This window comes from Triticum dicoccoides, chromosome 4A, assembly GCF_002162155.2.
Source record: "Triticum dicoccoides isolate Atlit2015 ecotype Zavitan chromosome 4A, WEW_v2.0, whole genome shotgun sequence".
Taxonomy (NCBI): domain Eukaryota; kingdom Viridiplantae; phylum Streptophyta; class Magnoliopsida; order Poales; family Poaceae; genus Triticum; species Triticum dicoccoides.
This window is the reverse complement of record NC_041386.1, coordinates 746,939,433-746,946,250: the sequence shown is the minus strand read 5'-3', so window position 1 is coordinate 746,946,250 and position 6,818 is coordinate 746,939,433. Positions and strand designations below refer to the sequence as shown.

The following is a 6,818-nucleotide window of genomic DNA, read 5'->3' as shown; positions in this document are numbered from 1 at the left end:
GTCAAAGCGTACATCCAAATGATTAGTTGAACCAATGCATGATGTACCATGTGCATCTGGTACATGCTTTAGGCCTTCTATAAAAAAGGGAAGTGGAAAAACTATATGAGAATACCTATTTGATTTCAAGAAAGGAGCAAAGTAACAATACAAGAGAAGTTTGTTTGATCTCAGTTTCATTTAGAAACAACTATAAAGACCAGCGTGTGAAGACATAACTCCCCCCACCACACAAAAGCATTACTGTGCACAAACATACAAGACAACCAGCTGTTAAGTGCAACCATGGACCTCGCGACGGGGGCCATGGGCAGCCTGCTCCTCAAGCTTGGCAAGCTCCTCATGGAGGAGTACAAGCTGCAGACCAACGTCAAGGAAGATGTTGAATATCTCAAGAGAGAGCTGACAAGCATGTATGCTGCCCTACGTAAGGTGGGGGGCATGCCACGTGACCAGCTCGACGACCAGGTCAAGCTCTGGGCCAACGAAGTCAGGGACTTGTCGTTCATAATGGAGGACATCGTCGACAAGTTCCTGGTGCGCGTCGAGGGAGCTGAGCCAGCCATCAAGCCACGCAAACTCAAGAAGCTCATGAAGAAGATGGGGAACTTGTTCAGCAAGAACAAGACTCGCCATGAGATCTCCGATGAGATCAAAGACATCAAGGGCCGCGTCAAGGAGGCAGCTGAACGACGTGATAGGTACCGGGTCAATGATGTGGTTGTTAATCCAGTTGGCTCAATCAATGTTGACCCTCGCCTATTGGCTTTGTACAAGGACCAGAAAGAGCTTATTGGTATTGATGATTCATTGAATGAGCTAACTAAGATGATGTGTGATGGAGATGGTGATGCGTGCAAGCAACTGAAGATACTCTCTATTTTCGGATTTGGAGGCCTTGGCAAGACAACTCTTGCCAAAGCAGTGTATGATAAGCTCAAACCACAGTTTGGTTGCAGTGCTTTTGTTCCGGTAGGACAGAACCCTAGCCTAAATAAACTTCTCAATGACATTCTCTTTGGAATTCACAAGAAAAAGTACACGGAGTTGGATGAAAGGGAGCTGATCGACAAACTCCGAGAATTACTTGAGAACAAAAGGTATGCATCCTATTATATTGTTCTATATATACTTCAAGTAGTAAATATGGGGTTGCATGAAAGGCAGCCAATTGTTGAACTCTTAGAACAAGAGGTATGCACCCTGTTATGTAGTTTCATATACATCAAATTGTACATGGGGGGAGATAGCGTCAATCCTGAGAAGAAATGATTTAGAGATGAGTGGAAATTTTGGTTTGAGACATTAAAAGATAAGGTTTTAGATGCCCTCTCATCGCTGTTGTGTATTTTGCAAAAAATAAAGCATGTTTTTTTGTGGATAATAATGTATTATATCAAGTTTTTGTACCTTCTTTGCTATAATTGGATGGCACTTACCGTTGAATCTTCACGGATGTTCACATATTCTGGAGCTTCTTCCAATTGATGTCAGTAAAAAAATGTAATAGCTGAAAGTATCTAGATTGGGAAATTTATTAATCAAAACTAGTATTCCGGATGATGAAATGGAATTAGACTCTGCTCGTGCATACATGTCTCTCTCCTGGACCCCTCCATTTCCTGATTCAACCATGTCAACTTTAGATTTCTCAACAAGTAGGTTGACATGCATGCATCCTATTTTTTGAAGATACTTTGAATACTTGGGGCTCAATAAAATATTTTCACTAATTTGTGATATCTCTTGCGCTATGGATGGTGATGACAGGTACTTGATTGTTATTGATGACATATGGGATAAAAGAACATGGAAACTAGTCAAGACCGCTTTGGTGTGTAATAATAATGGAAGCAGGATAATCACAACTACCCGTATACTCGAAGTTGCCACAATGACCAGTGCAGTATACAAGCTAAAACCGCTTTCTCTTAATTTATCCAAGGATTTGTTTCATAGAAGATTATCTTGTGGTGAAATAGAATGGCCTAATCATCTGCCGGCAGAGGTATACAATAAAATTTTACATAAATGTGGTGGTGTACCATTGGCTATAATCACAATAGCTAGTTTGCTTGTCGGCAAACCTGTGGAGGTTTGGTCTAAGGTATACACTTCAATTGGTTTTGGCATGAAGAAAACGAAGACGTGGAGAACACGAGAAAAATACTTTTATTTAGCTATTATGATCTACCTTGTTACCTAAAGACTTGCTTATTGTATCTAAGCATATATCCTGAAGACCATCTTATTGATAAAGATAGTTTGATATGGAAGTGGGTCGCCGAAGGTTTTATCCATGAGGAACCAGGGATAGGACTATTCGAGATTGGCCGGAGATACTTCAATGAGTTGGTAAACAAAAGCATGATAATACCTGTAGAGATACCACATCATGGCATCATAACTGGTTGTCGTGTCCATGACATAATGCTTGACATGATATGCCTATTGTCAAAGGAAGAAAACTTTGTTACCGTATTGGATAGTAACGAGAAATATACAACTTCTCATTACAATGCTCATAGGCTAGCTGTTGATCGTAGAGTCCAACCCCTGGATAGCATATCCACATCACGGGTAAGGTCACTTAATGCCATGTGCGGTGCTGAGATGTTGCCATCATTTTCATGCTTTGAAGTTTTGCGTGTCCTAGCTTTGGAAGGCCCCACTAATTCATGCAATCCTAATCATCTTGAGCATGTTGGAAAGTTAGTTCACTTGCGGCACCTCAAACTAGCGAGCATGGGTATCTGTGAGGTCCCAAAGGAAATAGGATATCTAAAGTTCTTGGTGGTATTGGACTTGGTCGAAATAGCATAAGTGAACTTCCAGAGAGTATTGGTCGTCTAAGTCAACTCAAGTGCTTGAACATCTGCGAAACAGACATTGAAGTGCCATATTGGATCGGAATTTGACTTCTCTGGAAGAGCTATGTCTATATAAAGTTGATGAGCAATCAAACTTTGTGACAGAAGTTGGCAAGTTGACAGAGTTGAGGAAACTCCGCATTTCTAACACTTTAGAACTGTGGCGTGACAGCGAAAGGAATGCTTGGGAGGAGTCTGTAGGTAAATTGAATAAGATCCAAGTCATTGACATTCATCATATTGGCTCGTTTAGAATTCCTGGTGATGAGAGCCCCTGGGAACGGTATGCCCTCTCTCCGCAACTTCGTGTTCTGCGCATGGCCTACGGAGAACCTGGGCTGGTGGCAAGGATCAATCCCCGACTTCTTCCAAACCTCTCACATTTGGAACTATTTGTATACACTTCGGAACTGGAGGTCTTCGGAAGATTTCAAGAGCTTGTTACCCTCAAGCTGTGCACGTGGTCAGCTCTCCACCACGACACCATGGGCGGTGCAGGTGCATTCCCCAAGCTGAGGGTATTCAAGACAGAAGCAACGATTGGTTCGTTTCTAGAGGGAGATATGCCCATCCTTGAATCTCTCCAGTTCCGCGTGGTTGCGCAGTCCAATGATGATGGCATCAGCTTTGACTTTGACTTTGATAGCCTAAGGAACCTCGCTTTGCTTCAGTCCGTCAGAATCTTTTTATTTGCCCATCCTCCGGAGCACAAGAAGGCTGAGGAAATGGTGAGGCGTGCAATTGATATGCTTCCAAAACCGTCCCAGCCCTCGCATCCATTCATATGATATAATAATAAATAGGAGGTAAATATGTGTATATGTTATTCAATATTGCTGATCTCCACGGAAAGCTAGGCGTGTATCTCACGAATCTCCGTTTTCGTTTTTTTCAGCCAAACTGGTTGAGCTAAGCTGGCCGGGTATCTCCAACTGCGTGAATCAAGGTGTTTCTCTTTTTCTCTGTGGAATATATATTCCTATATACGCTGTGGCAGTTTAATTTGAACATCTTATATATAGGAACAGATGGAGTACTATTTGTCAGAACCTTGTCTTTCTTTTCTTTCTAGAGTAAATAACAGCATTTCCCTATCAACTGTAAAAACAACAGTTACCAATCTGAATGCATGCTACATATATCTTTCTCATCATTTTTAAATAACCATGCATATTCCACATGTATGTTTTCTGAGAGTCACTTCATACATGTAGGCTGGCAGCATTAACAAATCACCATGGAGAAAGAAAAGTACTGGAAGGCTTACCTTTGCTTGCTCTATTTATTACTGTCTTTCGAAGCAAAGGTTAAAAACTTATATTTGCTTTGTTTTCTTTTGTAGCAAATGCAAAAAAAAAGACAGCAAGAAAAAGTGTCTCTTTGCTATGTTTTCTTTTGTAGCAAATGAAAAAATCACAAAAACTTTTTTCTCTCTCTCTCTTTTGTAGTAAAGGAAAATGAAAATCACAAAAAAAAAAGTTTACTTTGTGGAGTTTAGTAGTTTGTTACTTGGTTGTCCACTTAGGAAGAAAAAACACCAAAAAAATTGTTGGGTTCTCATGCTGTTTAGTGTGTGTGTGTGTCAAGTTTCTGTGTCCTTTTTGGTGTATTGGTTGGCAGGTGTGTGTTTATATGTGTTTCTCGTTTTTTTCTGGGAAGGGTAGGGGGGTGTAACTCCGCCTATGCTAATATCTTTGCATAGCCGGTCCCAAGCCCGGAAGAAGGAGGAGGGGCCAATCATAAACTCGTTAAATGTCAAACCATTAATGTTCTTACAATTTACCGTCTCTTTTATTTGTAGCTGAATTTTTCTCATTGTTTTCTTCATTTTTCTTGCTCATCAAGTGTATACCATCGTGGTTGACCATATATTGTTTCCTCCATTTTCTTGTTCATGTATATATTTTCATAGTTCAAAATATGGTGGTCCAAGTTTGGCTAGTTTGAACCTGGCAAGGTAATATAGCTGAAGATCTCATGGGACCTCCATTAAGAGTGATATCTTTACAAGGTATCCGGCACCATACCTAAGTCGGGCCTTTACAAGAGTAAACGCCTGACCAAGGTGCATTACCTAAGTCTGGCCTTTACGGGAGTACAACGGCCAGACAACCATACAAGCGTTGTTTTTTCCAGAGATTCAACAAGGCAGAGTTGTAGTAACCAATGGAAACAATGTGCAAAAGCTGGGCAATGTGCGAAATGGCGATTCAAAGCTCTCCCTTTTATTTTTGATAACACTAAAAGCAGATGCATGTACAATGATGCACATTGTTGTATGACTTACCATGAGATCACAGACTGGGTAACACCACATGATATTCCCACGCTTCTTCTGCGATGTGAAGAAGAGTTAAGACTGAATATTCCCACGCTTCCCTGGAGAACAGTTGGAGTTACATAGTACTCCCTCTGTAAACTAATATAAGAGCGTTTAGATCACTAAGGGAGTATTAGGCTACTAGCCATGAGGTTGGGGATCGAATAGTAGGCATGTTTCATCTTGATGGTTACCTTCCTTGGTGCATACGCAAACACAAGACCGTAGTTATCAATTACAGTGTTAATTAATGTCCCTGATGAACTCTTGTTGTGTATTAACTGATGGTTTCAGAGTCTTTGCAGATGCCATCAAAACTGTGACTTGCAATCCTCCCTTCTGAATCAACATATCTGCGTTACAGAAAGGAAAAAAAAAACATCAGCTTTCTCTTTAGCTGAGACGAACAGTTAAATGAAAGTAATGCAGACTTTGAAGGAAATTACCTGGTGATGAGAAGTTTGATGCGGCAAGTTTCAGATTCTCATAACTGAAAAGCCTACATGCTGAAGAATACAGAATCACAATCTTGGACAGAATCTTAACTGATTTGCATTGTGCCTGGGTGGACAGAATGGTAACTGATTAAGAAGCCTCATCACCTATGGGCGCAAGACCTCCATATTCTTCTCTCTGGCCACCGCCTATACTCCTCTCGGCACCCGGACACCCCTGCTTACATCGAAAGGAAAGGAAACCACGGTAGCTGAAGCCCTGCGCGAGAATGCAGACGGAAAAATAAAGAGGAGGCGCAAGTTGGGGAGAGCAACGGCGGAGGATTGACACCGGCGGCATGGAGCTACAGTAATAGGATTGTTGGCATATGTTGTCAACTACAAATTTGAGAGTTTAGCCTCATCTCCGTAAGTATGTAATTTGCATCAGTATTATTATGGAATTCTTTCTTATTTTCACAAAACAAGTAACATTGTTTGCATTTCTTCCATGGTGCGTAATGCAGGTCAGCTTTCCTTCTTGACCTAGCTGCTTTTACTGCACTTGCAATACTGGTGTTCCGTGTTACGCTGGGCTACAAACAGACTAGGGATAGATACCAGGTGGATCATTTATGTTGCTCTATATTTTGATAATAACGATTATTTGTATGGTTCAATTTGCAAATGGTAGTTTATTTGACATCAATACCTCTTCTCCAGCTTCTTGTTAATAAGACGCTCTATGAGAAGACATTAGCAAGTGGCTTTGGTTCAGTTTACTTTCTTCTAGATGCTTCCGAGCAACAGCAGGTAACACATTCAGTGCACAGTCAAAACCGTAATTTTTTGTTTATTTCACTCAGTTGAGTAAGGAAACTTCCTCGCCATCTCTTTTCGTACAGTATAAGGAAGCACTATTGGCATATGCTATGTTACTCGGCAGAAATAAGTATCAGGTATGTGTTGCTGCTTTTAGTACTTGAGACTTGTCACATTTATTTACAGAATCCTTGGCCTGATTCAATCCGTGCAGGTGTCTTCTAGCACAAGCATCAGAGATATGTGCGAGCAGTTTATGTATGAGAAATTTAATGCAAAGGTGGGGAGTCGACACCTTTATCCATGTTTTCTGCGGTTGTCATGAAATCATTAAGTGTGGTTCTGATATCCTTGTAGATTGAAATGCCTATC

At 41.0% G+C, this 6,818-nt stretch overlaps 1 long non-coding RNA gene and 1 pseudogene across 1 annotated transcript; both read left to right on the top strand.

The window, feature by feature from the left end:
• The first annotated feature begins 285 nt into the window (after positions 1-285).
• Positions 286-3,658, top strand: LOC119284437 (annotated as a pseudogene).
• Positions 3,659-6,151: 2,493 nt separating this feature from the next.
• LOC119290027 lies at positions 6,152-6,585 on the top strand. The gene is made up of 3 exons (XR_005141686.1): positions 6,152-6,248; positions 6,348-6,437; positions 6,530-6,585. It is a non-coding gene; the product is annotated as an uncharacterized LOC119290027 (long non-coding RNA).
• The last annotated feature ends 233 nt before the right edge of the window (positions 6,586-6,818 follow it).